This window comes from Perissodus microlepis, chromosome 23, assembly GCF_051167445.1.
Source record: "Perissodus microlepis isolate ML-2025 ecotype Zambia chromosome 23, ASM5116744v1, whole genome shotgun sequence".
Lineage (NCBI taxonomy): Eukaryota > Metazoa > Chordata > Actinopteri > Cichliformes > Cichlidae > Perissodus > Perissodus microlepis.
This window is the reverse complement of record NC_140482.1, coordinates 243,648-267,573: the sequence shown is the minus strand read 5'-3', so window position 1 is coordinate 267,573 and position 23,926 is coordinate 243,648. Positions and strand designations below refer to the sequence as shown.

At 39.6% G+C, this 23,926-nt stretch overlaps 1 long non-coding RNA gene across 1 annotated transcript in view; it reads right to left on the bottom strand.

The window, feature by feature from the left end:
- Positions 1 to 1,168: 1,168 nt before the first annotated feature.
- Positions 1,169 to 23,926, bottom strand: part of LOC146360585 (uncharacterized) — a 37,268-nt gene continuing 14,510 nt past the window's right edge. Inside the window, exons 2-4 of the long non-coding RNA XR_014799459.1 lie at positions 2,873 to 2,913; positions 2,446 to 2,556; positions 1,169 to 2,176 (exon numbers count right to left, since the gene is read on the bottom strand). This is a non-coding gene — a long non-coding RNA (uncharacterized LOC146360585). The remainder of the gene's footprint in view (positions 2,177 to 2,445; positions 2,557 to 2,872; positions 2,914 to 23,926) is intronic.

Genomic DNA, 23,926 nt, shown 5'->3' with positions numbered 1-23,926 from the left:
TGATCACACCCTATATTATGATCAAACCAACAGTAAATCAAATGTAACCGCTTATATTATTGGGCTGAACCAAGAGTCACTTTAAAAATCTTATAAATCCTGCTTCACACCATAAAACTGAAACAAATCACAGCTGTATTTCTCACACAATCTCACTCTGCCGACTGAAGTGTCGGTCTAAATCATGCACGATTTGTCTCGTCTATTTCAAACCTCAGCCAGACATCAAACATTCACCCTAGTCATTCAAAACCTTATTTGTAATATTATAATCAGCAAAATCAGCGTCTTATTTACAGGTCTTTAACAGTATTTGCAAATTATAATTATAAAACTCAAAAAACACGCTAAACAGGAAGCAAAAGTCCTCCGTGCGCTTCACAGCAGCCACCTCATTTGCATGTTCACACACCGTCTAAAAATAGCTCGCAGCGCTGCAGCGCGTTCTCGTCACACACAGCCTCGTCTCACACACAGTTCTATTATTTTATATTACAAAGACGTCTTATATTTACAACCACTGTCAGGCCTGACAGATTTAGCGCCTACACAATTTTGACAAATTTAAGTTAACGGTCCAACCGAAAAAGTCCAACTTTTTTGTGATCAATTAACCAGTATCTGTCCAACAGTTTCTGGCCTCATTTCTAAAGTCCCTAACTCAATTTAAAAGTGTCCGACACCCAAGGTCCAACCTTTGCTGCCCAAAAAAGCGCAGATACCGTTCCAAACGGTAAGGAGCCTCTAACTCCTAGCTTATTCCAGGATGCCCCGTACCCCACAGTTAAGCCAAACTGAACTAACCCTGTTCGCCGACAGGTCAAGGTCGCGCGTCCACGGCCAGGAGGGAGCGTAACCTCCGGGCTATGCGCTTCTTAGCAGTCCAACTGCCGTTCTTGAAAAATTTATAATACTTTGAAACAACAGTCAACACCCCAAAACAAGTGTATGACTGACGCAGGTCCAACCTGTCTGACCAATGGGGACTCTAACCCACAAAATGACCAATTCCCTATCAAACTAAATTCACTCAGCAGTCCAACTGCTCTAACTACTCAGTACTGTCACAGTTCTCATGAGATTTTTCATCAAAATCCAAACAGACATCTACCAGTACTTTCAGTGAGTAGACTTTAATTTTATCATGTCCAATTTGGCAATTCAACAGGTAGTGCCTTACCTTTGTATAAGCCGGCTTATGCCCACTCACGTCAGACCACTGGCTTGTGCCTGTCCGTTCGACAACCTCGGACCGTCCAAACCTCCAAAATTCCACCCCAATACCACAGGACGAGCCCCCAAACTGTTACGGATTCAAATATTGGGGATGGATACAAGAGGAAAAACCACAATAACAACACTGGTCCGGCCGGGTTGAGTCAAACGATGATTTTAATGATCACACGCGTGGGAGATGGACACCGTACGCAGACAGCATCAGATCTCAAAATGGTGGAGCATTGATCAAACTCTTATAGCCTCTAGTGGCCCCACCTAATCATAAAAGCCTAAACATTCACATTCTTTCTCTCACACAGTGCCTAAGCTACAACCTTGGCTCCCTGTTTATCTGCTCCTGCTGAGATGGGGCAGAAAACTCCAGTATGTTCTGTTCTCTTCTAATCAGACAAATAAGGCGATGACTTTCTGCAAACAGTATTTCTCATAACTCAGCAGTATAATGCATCATAAAACAATATCATTCATTCACAATAAACCAGCAGTCTAATGTAATGCAACTCAGCTTAACAAATGCAATAGTTATCACCTTCTTCTAATTCAGGAGAATAATGCAAACTAAAACTACATAATAATTCACCATCTTTAATTAAGGGTCTAACATGGCATAAAATAATATTATAATCTGACAAGGTCTAGATTTTTGTATTTGCAAGGTTCCTCACTCGTCCTCTTACAGTCAATGACGTCACACGTGTGGGAGATGGTGTCATTTTTTTTTGTCTTCACACAGAGCCTTAATTGATGCCACCTTCTCTTTCAGGAAAGTATTTATTGCCTTGCATGTATTTTCTTTGTTAATCTTTTTCATCATGTCATTGCACGTTTTTGACCCCTCTGGAAGGATGTGTTCCTTTTTGAACTCAAAGGTTTGTGTGAGCACAGCAGCAGAGAGCAGAAGCAGCAGCAAGCAGGAACACTGAACCCTCGTGATTCCCTGAGGAAGAAAAACACAGAATTACATTAGAAATCTCAGGACATGATCAACTTTCCCAAATCGGTGTTTAAGAGCTTGTTGAGTTCCAGTAAAAAACGTTATTGGAAATGTTTAGTTAATGCTGCGCAGCAATTACTACGTAATTACTGCGTAATTACTGCGTAATAATTACGCAGTAGAATAAACCTCATCTCATAAATGTTAGTATTTAATTAGAAACACCTTCTTCTGTTTTGCCCAGCATTTGTAACACCATTTTTAAAGATTACCTTCATTTTTTCCTTGACTTATGAGTGGTTGGTTCCAGTTGTTCAATCAGGAGGCACTCGTCTGCAGCACCAGTTGGTAAAGACGTCTTTGCTGAGTGAAATTCTCTGAAGCTGGTAAATGGTAACAGTGAATTCATTATGCAGAGCCTGGTTATATGGGCATCTCCTATTAACGTGTAGAAGCAAACACAAGTGCTAACGCTAACAACATCCAATCAGGATTTATTGGAAGTTAGATCAAAGCTAACATCTGCATTACATGTGAGCACTACACATGTTATTTAACATATATAACGTATAAGATTTTTAGATCTTTCTCTTTCCCTCAAGAAGAACTGCTAAAACTGTAGAAATAACATTACAGAAAAGCAGGACATGCTCAAGCAAAACATTATAGAAGATCAAAATGACGAGTCCAAAGACTGACCTGTGTGCAGCTGAGGGTCATGCAGAAAGGAGAGAACAGACCTGTGGAGGCAACAGAAAGAAAAAGGACACGGATTCCTCTGTGACTTCTTTTTATGCTACACCTTTTACAACACTGTCCTAGTCATCAGTGTCACCGCTCCACAAAGCAACAGTTTAACAACCACATCCCCCCCATTTTATTTGAAAACCTATACTGGAAATAAACAAACAAACAAACAAACAAAACCCCACAGAAGTAAAGAAAAACATCTGACTCATGAGTTGCTATAAAATGCACTTTACAATAGAATTACAGCAGAGTCACTGTATAATTAAGAGTAAATAACTGTAAAACCTGCTGCTTGTTTCACTACAAGCTTTAGTTTTTCTTTCTGCACTGCGTTTTCACAGCGTTAAAACAAGGCAAGACAAAGCAAAAAGCTAGAAGTCCTCTCTTCTGCTTTGACTTTTAGCTCATCGGTCGATCTTCAGTACATTTTAATAACTATAATAAAAGAAAATTCAAGACATGAAAACTGAAGACTTTCCTGAATTAAAAAGACGTCCTGGAAAAGGAACTTTGTGGATCTTTGTTCAGAGGTTGCAGATTTACAGTGAAGCAATACTTGACTGTTGTTGGAAGTTTTGCTTGCATTCAGTTGATGTCATTTCTTAACACGGTTACAAATTCATACATTTCACAACAAAAATAAGCGAGAGACAGCGAGCGCATAAAAGACAGACGGAGGGGAACTGGCACACAGGGAAAGGGTGGAAAACAGAGAGAGAGGACACATCCATGGAACAGGTGTCCAGCCAGCAGTGATGGAGAAGATGTGCTTGGATAAAACTTTTAAACCTGTAACATAAAGACATTTGATTAATGTGATCAGTGAGTGTAAACTGCAACTAAGCTTCCATGCTTTGTAAGTGGGCATTATCACGTAGCAATAAATCTCTGGGTTTGAGAAAAAAAATGTGGATCTCACTCATCATCTCATTTCTTGTGCTTATGGCTCTCTGCTGAATGAAGTCTGGATGAAGGAAGAAAATTGGCCTGTTATTAGATTATTACTAAAACAAATGTCCTTCTCTCTCCTTTAGGAGGCTACAAGCCACTGTCTCCAAATATGAGCTGGGTTTCTAACAGTCGGTAACAGAGAGACTTTTACTGTGCTTCAGGAAATTATTTGTGGTAAAAGTAGCAGAAGTGGTGGCCATGTTAGCTTTATATTTCTATAATGTGTAAATTTTTGTCAACCAGGTTTTTCTAAGATAATATTACAGCAAAATAAGTATTCACCCTGCATTATGCAGGCCAGTGAGTACAACATAAATACACAACCTCTACAATCAAATGATCACTTTTGAGCAAGCACTTGGTGACAGTGGGAAGAAAGAACACGCTTTTAACAGGAAGAAACCTCCAGCAGATACAGGCTCAGGGAAGGGTTAGCCATCTGCTATGAGCAGATGGGAGGGATACAAAAAGTCCAGATAGTAAAGCCTTTAAATGTAGCTTCCCCTTTTGCCCTAAAAGCTGCTCGTGCAGTGATATCATCAGTGACAAGTCAGGTGCTAATGCAAAATGGTGTTTCAGTGAGGCAGAATTTATTATGACAATACATTTTTTTAAATACTCAGTATGAATTAAACAGGTTAAAGGTCAATGCTCTGTTGTAATATAAAGACAAAATGATTGACAGCAGCCCAGCAATATCAGTAAAATGCAAATTAGCCACATGGTGCAATGTAAGGAGCTCTGTGATTGGTTAGGAAAGGACAGACTGGCTACCTCGATTTTTCTTCACTGCACATTGATCCATAGCTTTACACTGTAAAGGCTAACAAAGTGCTTTTGCTTTACAAAGACATTTAGCGTCGGTATTCACTCTCTTAAAATGCCACTGGACGCGATCCTTTGTTTTGTTGTTCCTAATATTTCTTATAGATAGCACAGATAGTGCCCCACTGGAATACTCATTCATGTCTAGATATTCCTGTTAAAAGGGAGTTTTTCCTCCCCACTGTAACATGGCAAACACAAACTATTCTATAAAACCATCTAATTTAAACGAACAATCCAGTTGAAGCTTCACACAGCCGTGAAACACTGCCATCTGCTGGACGCGAATAACACAGACGCTGCTTTGACGGGTGAGGGAGTTTCAACAAGTGTGCAATGACTCAAGCATCAAACTACAGAACTATTAGAGCGGACATGGTGCTCTAATGGCTGCTTCATTAATGTAGGTCAGAAAGGATAATAGAAAATCAATAAATTATGAAATACAAAACTTACTGTTTCACTGCACACACAAACCTTCTCTTATTAGCACAACACTGCCCAGGGCTCAGGGCTCAGAGTATATTCCTTATAACCTATTAAACCTTAGCATGTTATTTTGAAGTGTTACCAGTGAAACAGCCAACCAGTAAAGTTAACTGTAATTTCAACATTGAGCTACAAAAATGCTTTTTTTTTAAAATTAATTATTTTTTATTTCTTTTTACAGTTTTGCAATTTTACACAAGTTTTATCATCAGTGTCACAATGACCGCTGCTAAAATGGAGTATGAGCTTTTTGTTGGTCTGATTAAAAGGTTAAATGTAAAAGCGTAATTTAAACATGTGATGTGAGGTCATTAATTACAGTGCAGGTGTCCTGCTTTAGGATCATATATTAATACGTACAAAACAGTAAAGTTGTAGAGAATCTATATTCATTATCATTGCTAATCATGGAAAGACAAAGACGTCAGACTCTGCTGAAAAATTTTTACACCCTCCTACTCTCTGCACACAGCGGTCTGAGGGATCTTCCAGGACTGGTGATTTTATTTTGTTCTTTTTGGTCTTACTGGTTAGTAGGTGGTGATTTTGTACCTGTTGATCTCACATTTGGAACATAAATTGCTTTGGAGCAGATTAGGTTCAAAGGATAACTCGACTCTTGAAGTTAGCCGGAAAAGACAGCGTTCTGCTTCATAGTAAAAGCCTCAGAGAGTTGCTAACCAAAGTCTATCTTGTACGGCCACGCAGCATCTTATGACATTTTGTAACCTGAGCAGTGAAATGATTGCTGTTTTAGCGCACATACACAGTGTGATGATCAGTATCAGGACAATAAAGTTATGGTGCAAAAAGACCATTTGCACAAAATGAATGGCTGACACTGGACAGATGAGAGGATGTGGATGGTCACCAGTAGGGATGGGTATCGTTTAGGTTTTATCCGATACCGGTACCAAACTGGTACTTTTGAAACGGTGCCGGTGCTTAAACGGTACTCAAACCGGTGCTTAAAGAATGGAGAACACCAACTTTGTCCAAAAACCTCTCATGTTCAGCTGTTTTTTTGTAAAAAGATAACAATGTTAGCCTTTTCTGCAGCTATGGGGCATATATGGTATCACTCTTGGCTGGAAGCAGTGCTTAAACAATGGAAAAAACACAAACTTTATCCAAAAACCTCTCATGTTTAACTGTTTTCCACTTTTTCTTTGGTCATTTTAGCCTTTTTGGCCAGGGTGAAGGGAGTATCTGCCATCAAACAAGACAGCCGCATGTAGCTATGATGATGTTTGCTAGTTCACCTTACATGCATTAATGTAATAACGTGGTTAGCCTACTCAACGTAAATTACACACGAACAACATTACGCTACTCACGCAGAGAAGAACGGCTGCTGCCGCCATCATCATCCGTCATCATTTCTGCTACACTGGCAGGGCTAGGGGCCAGGACTCTATTCTTCGGGTTTTTGGGGGATGTTGCTAACTCCGGGTCGATAACTGGCAACCCACCCGCAGTAGATGTGCACGGTGTGAGGTCTCGCAGCAAGCTATCAAATACGGCGCATTTCTCGGCTTTTAAAAAAAACGCTATGCGTCGCCAGGTGTTTCATCGGATTCAAGGTGTTACCTCCTTTGACAGTATCACAGTATCAGCTTAAAGCACTTGTTGCAGGCTGCTGAGTTTGCATATTTTGCTGTGAAGTACAGCCATACATTTGACTGGTCCTCCTTGGGCATTTTTAATCTGTAGCTCTGCTCTAAAAGAACGTACGTACCTGGACCCGCCTACTATCCTCGGAAACGTAAAATGATTGGCTAGAATCTAAAGTGTATCACAGCTCAGGAAAAAAAAGCACCGAAATAAAGCACCGAAATGTGCGCTGCTTTTCGGTCTGGTTACTACCGTTTATGTCAGAACTGGTGCCATCATGGCACCGGATACCGGTACCCATCCCTAGTCACCAGTGTTGGGACTAACGCGTTATTAAGTAACGCGTTACAGTAACTACGTTATTATTGTGGTAACGAGCACGGTAACTAGTTATTATGCCAAAATCAGGAACGCGTTACTCGTTACTGGGATTTAGATAGGCTCGTTATTCGTTACTTCGTGTGGTGGCTATCGCGGAGCTTCCACAGATTCAGTAACATTAGCAAGTGGTGGAAGCCAGCAGGTGGATGAGAGAAAGGGGAGGCAGGAGGAGAGACCCGAAGCGGCCGCCCGTCTGAGTGTCAGGTGAACTGAACTTCAGGTAAGAAGTTATAACCTGCAGTCTATCTGGGTCAGATATGAACCAAGTTTAGGTGGAGTTTATTTTCGTTGTGCTGACTTTTTCGTACTGCGTGCTAGCTAGCATGACGGAGTTTCTATACAGCTGGGTGGTGCTATGTTACTGATGTTGAACTTTATTTTGTTCATACGGTTAATTATTAGAGTTGCCAACCGTTCCCTAAAAAACGGAATCGTCTCGTATTCAGACAAAATATTACGGGTTTCGTATTTAGGTGAAAAGGAACACAGTTTGTCCCGGACTTCAGCTACAATGAAAAAGACACAAAGCTGGATTTATTCTGTGTTTACGCTGCACAGCTGCCTCTTCTTCTCTCATTCTCTCCCCTCCCTCTCCTGTTGCTACTTTAATCATGAAACTGATCAATGATCAGCTGATTGGCTTTTCCCTCTTGTTTATTTATCATCTGCTTTGCGCCAGAAAGAGAAAACCACCGGATGTCACGTTAAACAACAGCAGCACGTTTGATCAGCTGTTGTTAGAATTTATTTAATATTACTTTCTAGTATCAGCTGATGTTTGCTGGAGCCACAGCTGTAAAGCTGCTGGTCATGATATCGGTTTGGATATGTGGTGAGAGGGAAACATGAAGATGAGACCAGGAGATGTCCTTACTGAATCATCAGAGCTGAACAGGTGATGGAGAAACAGGTTTACCTTTTAGGTGACATGAATGAGTTGAAGGGAAGTTATGAACTGATCTGAGAGACAAATAACACCAGGATCCTTTTCTATGTAGCTGACAGCTGGTAACTGTGCAGGGGTGGATCTAGCAAAGTTTTGCCAGGGGGCCAGGTAGGGCATTAACAGGGAAAGGGGGGCACAAAGAAATACCTTCTTATTCTCATTTAAAATGTCTAGCTTTTAATAAATAATTATCTGAGTCTTACAACAAACGATTGATAGATTGATACATGTATACCATCAAGACAGTGAACATCACTGTCACAACAGTGTTTGTTTTCATTCAAAGGCTTTATGATTTTTGCTATAATGGTGGGCCGGTCTCTAGTCAAAATGCCCGGGCTGATTTTTTGTCCCAGTCCAGCTCTGTATGCAACTCATCTGCAGTCTGGTGTTACCTACATCTTCCTATTCGGAAGGCAGAATTTCTGAGTTCTGAATACAATCGAAAGCACCACGACTGCAGTTTTTGTGTTGGATGTAAAAAGCGCACATGACGCTGTAACGTAGGCTAGAATCATGCGGCGGTCAACGACGGTCCAGGCGTGGGATTTCTCTCGTGGAAATATGCACATTATTTTTTCCTTTGGTAGGTAGCACAGTGCACTGTGGCAAGTAAGCAAGCTAGAAGACTGGCACTCTTGCTGGGTATCCAGTTAGCAACACATTAACAAGAGAAGTCTGAGTAAAACCAAAGTTACTTTCCCTAGTAACTAGTTACTTTGAAAGTAGCGAGTAACTTGAAGTAACTGAGTTACTTTTGATGGAAGTAACTAGTAATGTAACTAAGTTACTAATTTAAAGTAACTTACCCAACACTGATGGTCACACCCTCGTGCATTAAAGAGGGCTTTCAGTTCATTGAAAACACAAAACCAAACACACAAAAGACACAATAAGACAGCTGATCAGTTTGCTTCACTAAATCATCGACACAAGCCGTGTTGTAGAGGGTACAGCAGCCGTGGCAGGTTATCATCTTAATGTGGCCCTGACACTCCATCATACGCCACAAAGCTGTGTATAAATGAAAAGCAAAGAGGCATCATCGCTAACATAATAACTGTAGAAGTTATCCCACTGCATTACATTTATCATGATATCGTAATAAATGTTCATCATATGTTGCTTTGACCCATCATTGTTGTCATTAATATCGGTACGTGACACTGGACACTTCTTGTCATTCATATGTCATGATTTTGTGATCAGTGTAGCAGCTAGAAAATAACTGCTTGGTTAACAGCAGGTGTACAGGCAGGTGCTCTGATCAAATAACATGTTTGGCTAAAGAAACAGAAAATAAAAATATGTAAATAGGAACACCCACATCTCTACTTCTTCTATTTTCCATTTCACACTTACAAAAAAGTTCTCCTGCGTAGGTGTGGAGACAAATATATGTCAATTTAATACTTCAGACAGGCCCCAGAGCAGGTCTGAACAATTAGTCAACTTAAAATCAAAATTGCAATTTGAAACCATGCAATTAGCAATTTGCAAAAACTGCAATTAGCCTCCATGTTTTGCCTGATCGAGGTTTGAAATACAGTGTTATATAAAATGATGTTATATAAACTGATGGTCTCTCTTGTACTAGTCATGCTCACCAATCAGAAGTGATGCAAGATGACTTCTTTTACACGCTAGAACAACAAACACGAGAAACCCAAAGAAAACTTGGCTAGGCTAAGCTAAGCTAACTGTTAGACAAAGTAGAGGAGTTGGAAGAGTAAAGGTTTCTGGTTAACTTAACATTAAATTAAACTGACAAATATCATGTTTATATTCATATCTTAGTCTTTTGATGAGCTCTATCTTATAAATCTATTAGACTCAGACGAGGTCGGCACAGGGACAGGCCTCGGGGGTCCAGGCCCACCCGGTAAAGTCCTTCTTCCCCAACATCTTCTGATGTACTTCATTTATACATTCTGGTAATGAAGTACTTAAACTACCACCTCACTGATTAGTTATTGCAGTGTGAGCTCAGTTCAATTAATCAGGTCACAGTAGTTTAGCACTTCTACAGCAATCATGCAACCAGCATGACTGAGGAGGACACTGGGTGGACGGGCTTTGCAGGTCAGACTTTGAAACTATCTTTTATTTATCTTTTATTGTCATTATGCCAAAAGCAGTGAAAATATATGCTGTCCCATTCAGTGCAAATAAAGAATCTGTTTACTGACAGGACAAAGCGCTGAACATGATTTCATCTGTTAAACTGCAGCTGTTAAACTGGACAAATTCCAACACAATTCAATTCAATTCAATTCAATTTTATTTATATAGCGCCAAATCACAACAAAAGTCGCCTCAAGGCGCTTCATAAATACAGAGAAAAACCCAACAATCATATGACCCCCTATGAGCAAGCACTTTGGCGACAGTGGGAAGGAAAAACTCCCTTTTAACAGGAAGAAACCTCCGGCAGAACCAGGCTCAGGGAGGGGCGGCCATCTGCTGCGACCGGTTGGGGTGAGAGAAGGAAGACAGGATAAAAGACATGCTGTGGAAGAGAGACAGAGGTTAATAACAGATATGATTCAATGCAGAGAGGTCTATTAATACATAGTGAGTGAGAAAGGTGACTGGAAAGGAAAAACTCAATGCATCTTGGGAATCCCCCGGCAGCCTACGTCTATTGCAGCATAACTAAGGGAGGATTCAGGGTCACCTGGTCCAGCCCTAACTATATGCTTTAGCAAAAAGGAAAGTTTTAAGCCTAATCTTAAAAGTAGAGATAGTTTCTGTCTCCCGAATCCAAACTGGAAGCTGGTTCCACAGAAGAGGGGCCTGAAAACTGAAGGCTCTGCCTCCCATTCTACTTTTAAATACTCTAGGAACAACAAGTAGGCCTGCAGAGCGAGAGCGAAGTGCTCTAATAGGGTGATATGGTACTACAAGGTCATTAAGATAAGATGGGGCCTGATTATTTAAGACCTCGTATGTGAGGAGCAGGATTTTGAATTCAATTCTGGATTTAACAGGAAGCCAATGAAGGGAAGCCAAAACAGGAGAAATATGCTCTCTCCTTCTAGTCCCTGTCAGTACTCTTGCTGCAGCATTTTGGATTAGCTGAAGGCTTTTCAGTGAGTTTTTTGGACATCCTGATAATAATGAATTACAGTAGTCCAGCCTGGAAGTAATAAATGCATGAACTAGTTTTTCAGCGTCACTCTGAGACAGGATATTTCTAATTTTAGAGATGTTGCGCAAATGGAAGAAAGCAGTCTTACATATTTGTTTAATATGTGCGTTGAAGGACATGTCCTGGTCAAAAATGACTCCAAGGTTCCTCACAGCGTTACTGGAGGCCAAGGTAATGCCATCCAGAGTATGAATCTGGTTAGATACCATATTTCTAAGATTTTCAGGGCCGAGTACAATAACCTCAGTTTTATCTGAATTAAGAAGCAGAAAGTTAGCGGCCATCCAGGTCTTTATGTCTTTAAGACATTCCTGCAGTTTAACTAATTGGTGTGTGTTATCTGGCTTCATGGACAGATAGAGCTGGGTGTCATCTGCATAGCAGTGAAAATGTATGCTATGTCTTCTAATGATGCTGCCTAAGGGAAGCATGTATAATGTAAACAGAATTGGTCCTAGCACTGAACCCTGTGGAACTCCATAATTAACCTCAGTGTGTGAAGAGGACTCTCCATTTACATGCACAAATTGGAGTCTATTAGATAGATATGATACAAACCACTGCAGCACAGTACCTGTAATACCTACAGCATGTTCTAATCGCTCTAATAGGATATTATGGTCGACAGTATCGAACGCTGCACTGAGGTCTAGCAGGACAAGCACAGAGATGAGTCCACTGTCAGAGGCCATAAGAAGATCATTTGTAACCTTCACTAAAGCTGTTTCTGTGCTGTGATGAGCTCTGAAACCTGACTGAAACTCTTCAAATAAACCATTCCTCTGCAGATGATCTGTTAGCTGTTTGACAACTACTCTTTCAAGGATTTTTGATATGAAAGGAAGGTTGGAGATTGGCCTATAATTAGCTAAGACTGCTGGGTCTAGAGATGGCTTTTTGAGTAAAGGTTTAACCACAGCCAGCTTGAAGGCCTGTGGTACATAGCCGACCATTAGAGATAGGTTGATCATATTTAAGATCGAAGAATTAATCAATGGCAGGACTTCTTTGAGCAGTTTTGTAGGAATGGGGTCTAAAAGACACGTTGATGGTTTGGAGGAAGTAATTATTGAAGTTAACTCAGAAAGATCAATTGGAGAAAAAGAGTCTAACTTAACATCAATGGTACTAAGAGTAGCTGTAGATAATATTACATCTGTGGGATGATTACTGGTAATTTTTTCTCTAATGATAAAAATTTTATTTGTGAAGAAGTTCATGAAGTCATTACTAGTTAACGTTAAAGGGTTGGTTGGCTCAACAGAGCTCTGACTCTTTGTCAGCCTGGCTACAGTGCTGAAGAGAAACCTGGGGTTGTTCTTATTTTCTTCAATCAGTGATGAATAGTAAGATGTTCTGGCTTTGCGGAGGGCTTTCTTATAAAGCAGCAAACTATTTCTCCAGGCTAAATGATGATCCTCTAAATTTGTGACACGCCATTTCCTCTCCAGATTACGAGTCATCTGCTTTAGGGTACGTGTTTGAGAATTATACCACAGAGTCAGGTACTTCTGATTAGAGACCTTAGTTTTCACTGGAGCTACAGTATCCAGAGTCGTACGTAGTGAGGAGGTGAAATTATTAACAAGATAATCAACCTCTGTTGGGGTAGCGTTCAGATAGCTGCTCTGCTCTGTGTTGGTACAGGGCATTGAAGATGATAACAGTGGGTGGATTATATTCTTAAACTTAGTTACAGCGCTTTCAGAAAGACATCTACTTTGATAAAATCTACTCTCCACCGCTGTGTAATCAATTATTGTAAATGTAAATGTTATCAGGAAATGATCAGACAGGAGAGGGTTTTCAGGAAACACTGTTAAATGTTCAGTTTCTATGCCATATCTTAAAACAAGATCTAGAGTGTGATTAAAGTGGTGGGTGGGTTCTTTTACATTTTGAGAGAAGCCAATTGAGTCTAATAACAGACTAAATGCCATGTTGAGGCTGTCATTTTTAGCATCTACATGGATGTTAAAATCACCCACAATAATTATTTTATTTGAGCTCAGAACTAAATTAGATATAAAGTCTGAGAAATCAGACAGAAACTCTGTGTAAGGCCCAGGTGGACGATAGATGATAACAAGTAAGACTGGTTTCTGAGTTTCACAGCTGGGGTGGACAATGTTAAGCATCAGGCTTTCAAATGAATTAAAAGTCTGTCTTGGTCTTTCATTAATTAATAGGCTGGTGTGAAAAATTGCTGCCACACCGCCCCCTCGGCCTGTGCTTCGAGGTTTCTGGTAGTTAGAATGACTCGGGGGTGTTGATTCATTTAAACTAACATAATCATCATATTCATCCTTATTATTTCTTTTTCTTAAGTAAAACCAGTAAAAGCTTCTACTTCAAAAATATGGACTTAACACTGAGATCCTGATATTTTAGACCAGTTGAATTTAGGTTATTTTTTTTAGTTCATTCAGGTTGCTGGTTCTAACGACGACTGTCTTCATCAGTTTTAATGTCACTGTGACTCATATCTCTGCATGGCTGTTTTGTTCTGAGTGCACTGTGACAATTAAGTTAAGATCCGGTGATCAGTACAGCAGCCTTGGTTAACGACGAGGTTTACAAGACCTGATCAAATGTCACACTGGAAATATTTTGCAAGTGAAACAGCAAAAGCAAATGAAAAAATGCAAATATGTTAATTGGACCACCTACGTTGTTTCGAGAGCAGGGGTGAACTAAACAGTGCTACCCATCACTTCATTTTCAGCATATATTTTCTATTTAACACTCAAAGAAATCTGTTGTACAAGTATTAAAAATATATTCACAAATGAAATTTACATGCCTGAGATGAAAACATTACTCATACAAGTTACCAGGTAAAGTCTATATAGCACTGTTACATCTAAATATGGACACTGAGCTGGGACTTAACGATGTCACAGATCTGAGCCTCTGCACCTTCACTATACGTTTGTGTATGTCAGGCCTGTCCTGTATCTCTCCACCACCTGATCCAACTCCCCACCAAATCCTGATCAGCTGATCATCTCTGCTCCTCTAATCACCTGAGTATCCAAGTATCCGAGAGTGTCCATCGATCTAACAATACAATTGTAAAATCGATCATTGACCTGTGCCCTAATGTGTTCTGTGCACTTGTGAACACACTTCCTTATGGAGTACGTTTATTAAGGACACACTTTCATTAACACAGAGGTTCAATAACACAACAAATAACCTCCAATAAACTTTTTAATAAACTGTCATTGGAGGCTGATGTGTTCTCTCTTGGCTTGTTTTCTTGTTGTGTGCCACACAGAAAATAAATGCATGTTGTCTTAACTCACTGATACTGGGATATCAATGAGCACAGAGTCCAGCCAACAATGGCACAAAGTCAAACCTCCTTCAAGGAAACTGGAGAGTCCAATACTGGCATTGAGGCTACCCCAACAATATCAATATGGTGTAACTTCCTGCTCTAACTCAGGCTCCTTCCCCACAAGAAAGATGATATTTTATGTACTTGAAGTCAGACCTGGAATCTGCGGGTCAGACTTCCTGGGCCCCCGACCCCTGACCTCTGAGATTTTCATGTCTTGTATTTTATAATATTTATCTTTTGTTCTCCTGCCAAAATTGTAAACACTGTCATCATGACATATTGCACTGTTGTTCGATCAGCTTCATTAAATATACTTTTATATATACACTTTTATCCTTTGTTTTGTTATACATCCATTTAAATCCTCATATGAAATTATTACAACCAACTGGTAGTAAAACAAAAATAAAAAGATTGTCCAACATTTTAACTGCAAATGGTCAATACACTCACTTTATTTGCCAAAACATATACTTAAAAAAGGGAAAAAAGAAGTGTTAATAGTTTATTTGAAAGGTCAAAATATACCAACACGTCTTTTTATTTTAAATCTATTTGTTTGTGCATGAATTTTTTTTCTAAAGCCAGATGTGGAAAAACAGGCTGCATCTACATGCAGGTTCTTGTGGTCAGTGATCATCATATTTGCATTATCTTTCTGAGTCACAAGCAGGGAAGTGTTAAAGTTTCCTAGAAGTGGTGGGCTAGTGATGTAGGTGTGGATGCAAAGGATTATTTGAGGTGGTGCTGATCAGAAGTATAAAAATCAAAGTGTCCAGATCCAAACACACTTTGTTCCTCTGTGACAGAAGTGAACTATAACTCACAGCAGCATCTGAACTGCACTAGAAGAGATCTCTGCTCATCTCCGTCTGCATTCCTCTTTTGGTAAGAACTTATTATGTATAATTTTAAATGATTTTCCTTTTAAAGCTGGGCAGCAGGCTCACGTTGAACATCTCCATAAACTGTGATAATTCTGCTGCTACACTAAACACTGGATTCGGTGAGCATACTAAACTTACGTAAGCTGTATGCTTGCACGGTGAGAGACCTGTTTTTGCTGATTTGTGTTTAAATAAGATCTTTTTGTATTTGAACTGAATGTCAGATGTTGCCTATCCAGTTATGTAATGAACCCACTATATACATTAACCACAGACCCTTCACGACATCTTCATCACCTGCTGTTCCAGACAACCAACTTGTACCTGAACCACTGCAGGTTAATCAGCCGACTGCTCATTAGTAAAGGAAAAAAAAGGTGAGTGTCTTAATTTGGAAAAGCTTGAAATAAAAAATCCTATAAATTACACATAAACAGATACAAATTGAAGGAAAATCCATTGTGTCTTGAGTTCTGTTTTATTTCTATTTTGCAGTGTGTCATTGTTACTGCAGAGCACACTGAAACATATGACAGGAAAGAATAACTGAGTGCAGAAAGGCATTTCCATTAAATAGGATTTAAACTTTGTTCTTAATGAACCAGATTTATTATGACCTGGACTTTTATCTATAAAATGGGCTTGTGAAACCCAGAGAAAAACTCTCTCAATATATCTGTAGATATAAATATATATTTATCCAAATCACATCAAGTAAAAAAGGCAAAATGACACAATAAAAAAAAAGACAAAAAGTACAAATGAAAACACTAAATTTTAAGGCAAAAACAAATATCTTCATGTCTTAATGCGATAAATATAAAATATAAAGTAATACAACAAGGTTAAATATCTAAACATTCAAAGACAACTACTTCAGCTTTTCAAAGCTTCTTTTTCCAGTTGAAAATGACATCATCACGCCTGAATCTGCTTCCAGGAGTCTGTCTGTCCACATCAGGCTTGTTCAGGATATTTATAAAGCTTGATAGTTTTCAATCGTCCTAACAGTTGAAAAATAAACAGAACAAATTTCTATATAAGATTATAAATAAATCAAAAAGAAAACTATAAATAAAACTACTTCTTTCATTTAAAGAAAAAGGTCTATCAGCCCTCTTGTCTTGTGTGTTTGCAGCTCACAAAGACGACTTACTGAGCTTCAGGATCCAAAAGGATGTATCTACCAAATTCTTAATGTGAAAAAATGCCCATGTGTTTTCTTCTCCAGGAGACAATGAAGACACTGTTTGTCTGCATGATGCTCGTGCTGCTCTTTGCAAAGGGATTTTCCAAAGTGAACAATTTTCAACCAAGCAAGAACCGACCTGAAGAAAGACCTTATGAAAAGTTTAGAAGACAGCATGTAGATGCTAAGATGACTGAAAAGCAGTGTAACACAGAAATATCAAATAGGAATATCTACAACATTGACAACAGTTGTAAGGAAACCAACACATTCATCCTCAGCATTCCAGCAAAGATCAAATCCATTTGTAGAGGTGATGGGAGGTACGATGAAAATAGCGGCATGACGTATAGTACCGCAACGTTTCGCATAATTAAATGTAAGCTAAAGCATCAGGGAGCCAGGAAACCCAGCTGCCAGTATGAAGGCAGGCTTCTCACTAACAGGATCATTGTCGTGAAATGTGAAGGGAAGTTACCTGTGCACTTTGATCGGGACCTTCTGCCCTCTGAGAGCAACGATGGCGAGCAACTATGAGGAAAGAGTGGTGTGGAGGGGGGCGTGGTCAGCGATGCTGCTGCAGGTGAGATGGATGTACCTGCGCTGCATTTGCTAGCACGCCTCGCCAACTTAAAAGGCTTTCCGCTGTCTGACTTGTTGGTGTTGTGGATGTGTTGGCTGGCAGCTGGGATGCGGCAGCCATTCATGTGTATTCAGCAACCGTGTGCCTCAATAAAGCATACTGAAAAGCTTGAAAATGTCTCCGGGTCTGCCGTGGTTTATCACAAGTGGGGTTTTTTTCTGAATGCACTTTGAGGGAGAACTAATGTGAAATGTAGCTTCAAGACCGCACGTCTGCATGAAGTACGGAGGGCTATATGGGCCGGGCTTTATTTGTTCCATTTTAACAGCAAATATACAGTTTTGAAAGAAAAAAAACTACATGTGTCATAAATTCTACCTGAAAGTCACTGGAAAGATGTTTTTCATATACTTTGGTCTTATCTCCAGGTGCAAACATTTTGCTAAACATGTGATCAACTTTTATTTCCACACATATTGCAAAAACAATTAACGATCCTGAGACAGCACCAGAGCGTCTGCAGTGGGATTTTTCCTCAAACTGCTACATTAACCAGGGTTAGTAATAATAATAATAAAACATGCTTAAGAAGTAAAAAAAAATACTTTTACACAATTTTATAGATGAGAATTTAAATTGAATTCCATACAGACTGAAACATTTAATTTACATTTGTTAAAAAAGGAGTGTGATAATGTTATCATTAAAACTATTAAAATGTAGAATAACCATCAATCTTGCACAAAATCCCCCCCAAAAAATCTGCTTCTTTGAACTGGACCTCATCAGTGTTTGTGGTCTCATAAACTCTCCTGTGATATTTATTTTGCATCCTTGGTTATTCAAATGAATGATTAATATATTAATATAAATCTATACAGATTTGTCCACACTGGATATGACAGTAAGAGTTAGTAAAGCTCTGTTAACGTGTCCCTCTACAGCCTGTTGTTTCTTAGTTTCACCAGTGAAACTGAATTAGAAACAAAACATAGATGACATATTGTCGCCTAGGCAACCACCAAGCTCCCAGTGCCTACAGACATTAAGTAAAACATGCTGGTCATTGGATAGTTTGAATAAATACCTTTAACTAAATATCAATGTTTTCGACATGTCTTAGTTTACATTATTACACAGTTATTATGAGTGAGCATGTCTAATATTTTTCCACTAAACAGTCGTCTTCTCCTTTGGTTAGGTTTGTTTGTAACAACCATTTATAAAAACTTGTGTTTTGCTTTTGTTTTATTTTTAACTGCAATTCTGGTCGAGTAGCTTTTATAGTGTTAATTCAACATATACTACAAAATAAAATAACTTTTTTAAAAGTAAACTTGTGTACATTTTATTTTGGAATTATCCAATCACAGAATCAAAGGCACAAAGCTCGTGATGTCATCACATTCTGTCATTGGAAGGAGAAATTCAGTCAACTGTAGCAACTCTTTGGTGGCAGAACAACAAAACAACCTGTTTGTTAAAACCAAGATAAGGAAGACACAGAGACGCAGAAGCAGAAGCAGAAGCAGACGCAGAAGCAGACGCAGACGCATATAAAATGGCAGAAGCACAGATGGAAGTGGTCGTGAGCCCAAATATAACAGTTTTGCAAAGATCGGAAAATGACCTCAAAAAACCCCAAACACCAAATCCTGAAACACGTCCTCTGGCACAAGTTCAAACCGAAGTGGTCGTGAAAGGCAAGAAAAAAAGGGGGCAAAAACAGAAAAGAGTGGCTGAAGAAGCCAGACGACCGATTACTCGGGCGTATGCTCGGGCTCTTCTAGAAGCCCAAAACAACGTGGCTGATGGAAGCAACCTGAGAAATGAAGAAGTGTCAGAAAACCCTGAAGGAACCTCTGAAAGGGAAAACCCTGAATCCCTCCCTATGTCAGAACCAAAGGACGACGTGAATATGGAGACAGAGGCAAACATGACTATGGAGACAGAGGCAAACATGAATAACGCCAGTGGACAAAACCCTGGGCCAAATGGAGGGACGTGGCAACATCAGCCCAATCCCAGATTTATACCCCATCATGGCAGAGTCCAGTATGATTCATGTTGTGAGATTGCTGCTCTCAGGCATCAACTACAAGCTTCCCAAAACCACCAGAATGAGCTTTACTGGAAACTGGTAGCTGCTAATAAGAGGGCTTCTTATTACCAGTCTAAGGTGACCAAACTTCATGCACAGATGATCGCCGACAAAAAACAGCATGAAGAAACAATTAAAGAGCTCATAGAGCAACTGGAGGAGGCTAATGATAATAATAAGCCTGATACGAGCAAAACAGAGGTTCAAGCAAAGGACAACCAAGCAGTTGTCATGCTGGATGACATGATCCGTGTCCTGCACGAAGACGTCAGCGACCCTACCACAGAGCAGTGTGTGGATTCTTCTACCCAAACCACTGAGGCTTCACACACGGACTGTGTAGGTCTGAAGGAGGCTCAATTTGAAGTCCAATACAAGACTCAACAAGAGCAAATAGGAACACTCCAACAACAGCTCCTAGAAGCTCAACACCAACTCAAGGAACAGGAAGATAAACATAGGCAGGACCAGGAGACACTGAACATGGAAATCAGTGAGCTTAAATCCCAGCTGTGCTCCAACAACGAGCTTCATGACATGAAAGTAGAGACTCTTTATCAAGAGTTGAAAGAAGTCAAAGCGTCCTACATTAACATCACACAGGAGCAAAATGAACAAAATTCCAACTCAGCAAATGGAAAATCTGAGCTTCTGGTGGAAAAAGACACCAAAGAACAGGACAAGGAAGAAGAAGAAGACTCCCTGACATCAACTGATATGTCTCTGCATGACTCTCTACAACAAACAGAAGACAGAGAGAAAATGATAACTACCAATCCAGCTGAACTCGAAACTGAAGCTAAGACTGTGCCAGAGAAAAAACCCAAGAAGAAGAAGAGGAACTGGCTGCGTCGGCTTTTCAGCTGTACCAGTCCACAGACAGACTGATTTACACAACTGTGGAAAAACTAAATAAATACAAAAAAAAAAAAAAAATGGAAAACATAGATGTGTCATTATTTCATGTAGATTTCAAATAACATACCATTTGATGTCAACATGTTTTAGTTGCATTTGCAGTGCTCGTGCTGTTATATTCTTATGATTCTGTTCATTTTATGAGTGTATCCTTCAGCCTTGCTTCACATATTTACTGCTGCTTGATCAGCTTCAGTCCTGCTAGCATCAGCACAGGTAGAAACAGATCACACATCAGAGAATCGGCCGTGCATCTAAATGCAAATGGAAACTAAAAATAAAAACATAGATAACTTAGCTGAACTTCATAGATCTGAAAGTTGACCAATGCATACATAGTGCTAAAAATCAGGTATCGTGAAAACACATTATTTTATATTATGCTGAAGCCCAGAAACGATGTGGGCTTCATAGATAATTGGCAAACCTTCTGGAGGAAACCTGGTCTTGTTAGGAGAGACGGCATCCATCCAACTTTGGATGGAGCAGCTCTCATTTCTAGAAATATGGACAAATTTATTAAACCCCCCAAAATATGACTATCCAGAGTTGGGACCAGGAAGCAGAGTTGCAGTCTTACACGCCTCTCTGCAGCTTCTCTCCTCCTGCTACCCCCCCAAAAACCCATCTCCATAGAGACTGTGTCAGCTTCCAAAAAGACAAAAAACAAACTAAAAACCAGCAACAAACAACTTAAACATAAACAATCAAAAAGAAAGAACAGTACAGTATCCACATCTGAACCAAAGAGTAAAACAGTGAAATGTGGATTATTAAATATTAGGTCTCTCTCCTCCAAGTCTCTGTTAGTACATGACTTAATAATTGACCAACAAATTGATTTACTCTGCCTTACAGAAACCTGGTTGCAGCAGGATGATTATGTTAGTTTAAATGAATCAACACCCCCGAGTCATTCTAACTACCAGAAACCTCGAAGCACAGGCCGAGGGGGCGGTGTGGCAGCAATTTTTCACACCAGCCTATTAATTAATGAAAGACCAAGACAGACTTTTAATTCATTTGAAAGCCTGATGCTTAACATTGTCCACCCCAGCTGTGAAACTCAGAAACCAGTCTTACTTGTTATCATCTATCGTCCACCTGGGCCTTACACAGAGTTTCTGTCTGATTTCTCAGACTTTATATCTAATTTAGTTCTGAGCTCAAATAAAATAATTATTGTGGGTGATTTTAACATCCATGTAGATGCTAAAAATGACAGCCTCAACATGGCATTTAGTCTGTTATTAGACTCAATTGGCTTCTCTCAAAATGTAAAAGAACCCACCCACCACTTTAATCACACTCTAGATCTTGTTTTAACATATGGCATAGAAACTGAACATTTAACAGTGTTTCCTGAAAACCCTCTCCTGTCTGATCATTTCCTGATAACATTTACATTTACAATAATTGATTACACAGCGGTGGAGAGTAGATTTTATCAAAGTAGATGTCTTTCTGAAAGCGCTGTAACTAAGTTTAAGAATATAATCCACCCACTGTTATCATCTTCAATGCCCTGTACCAACACAGAGCAGAGCAGCTATCTGAACGCTACCCCAACAGAGGTTGATTATCTTGTTAATAATTTCACCTCCTCACTACGTACGACTCTGGATACTGTAGCTCCAGTGAAAACTAAGGTCTCTAATCAGAAGTACCTGACTCCGTGGTATAATTCTCAAACACGTACCCTAAGCAGATGACTCGTAATCTGGAGAGGAAATGGCGTGTCACAAATTTAGAGGATCATCATTTAGCCTGGAGAAATAGTTTGCTGCTTTATAAGAAAGCCCTCCGCAAAGCCAGAACATCTTACTATTCATCACTGATTGAAGAAAATAAGAACAACCCCAGGTTTCTCTTCAGCACTGTAGCCAGGCTGACAAAGAGTCAGAGCTCTGTTGAGCCAACCAACCCTTTAACGTTAACTAGTAATGACTTCATGAACTTCTTCACAAATAAAATTTTTATCATTAGAGAAAAAATTACCAGTAATCATCCCACAGATGTAATATTATCTACAGCTACTCTTAGTACCATTGGTGTTAAGTTAGACTCTTTTTCTCCAATTGATCTTTCTGAGTTAACTTCAATAATTACTTCCTCCAAACCATCAACGTGTCTTTTAGACCCCATTCCTACAAAACTGCTCAAAGAAGTCCTGCCATTGATTAATTCTTCGATCTTAAATATGATCAACCTATCTCTAATGGTCGGCTATGTACCACAGGCCTTCAAGCTGGCTGTGGTTAAACCTTTACTCAAAAAGCCATCTCTAGACCCAGCAGTCTTAGCTAATTATAGGCCAATCTCCAACCTTCCTTTCATATCAAAAATCCTTGAAAGAGTAGTTGTCAAACAGCTAACAGATCATCTGCAGAGGAATGGTTTATTTGAAGAGTTTCAGTCAGGTTTCAGAGCTCATCACAGCACAGAAACAGCTTTAGTGAAGGTTACAAATGATCTTCTTATGGCCTCTGACAGTGGACTCATCTCTGTGCTTGTCCTGCTAGACCTCAGTGCAGCGTTCGATACTGTCGACCATAATATCCTATTAGAGCGATTAGAACATGCTGTAGGTATTACAGGTACTGTGCTGCAGTGGTTTGTATCATATCTATCTAATAGACTCCAATTTGTGCATGTAAATGGAGAGTCCTCTTCACACACTGAGGTTAATTATGGAGTTCCACAGGGTTCAGTGCTAGGACCAATTCTGTTTACATTATACATGCTTCCCTTAGGCAGCATCATTAGAAGACATAGCATACATTTTCACTGCTATGCAGATGACACCCAGCTCTATCTGTCCATGAAGCCAGATAACACACACCAATTAGTTAAACTGCAGGAATGTCTTAAAGACATAAAGACCTGGATGGCCGCTAACTTTCTGCTTCTTAATTCAGATAAAACTGAGGTTATTGTACTCGGCCCTGAAAATCTTAGAAATATGGTATCTAACCAGATTCATACTCTGGATGGCATTACCTTGGCCTCCAGTAACGCTGTGAGGAACCTTGGAGTCATTTTTGACCAGGACATGTCCTTCAACGCACATATTAAACAAATATGTAAGACTGCTTTCTTCCATTTGCGCAACATCTCTAAAATTAGAAATATCCTGTCTCAGAGTGACGCTGAAAAACTAGTTCATGCATTTATTACTTCCAGGCTGGACGACTGTAATTCATTATTATCAGGATGTCCAAAAAACTCACTGAAAAGCCTTCAGCTAATCCAAAATGCTGCAGCAAGAGTACTGACAGGGACTAGAAGGAGAGAGCATATTTCTCCTGTTTTGGCTTCCCTTCATTGGCTTCCTGTTAAATCCAGAATTGAATTCAAAATCCTGCTCCTCACATACGAGGTCTTAAATAATCAGGCCCCATCTTATCTTAATGACCTTGTAGTACCATATCACCCTATTAGAGCACTTCGCTCTCGCTCTGCAGGCCTACTTGTTGTTCCTAGAGTATTTAAAAGTAGAATGGGAGGCAGAGCCTTCAGTTTTCAGGCCCCTCTTCTGTGGAACCAGCTTCCAGTTTGGATTCGGGAGACAGAAACTATCTCTACTTTTAAGATTAGGCTTAAAACTTTCCTTTTTGCTAAA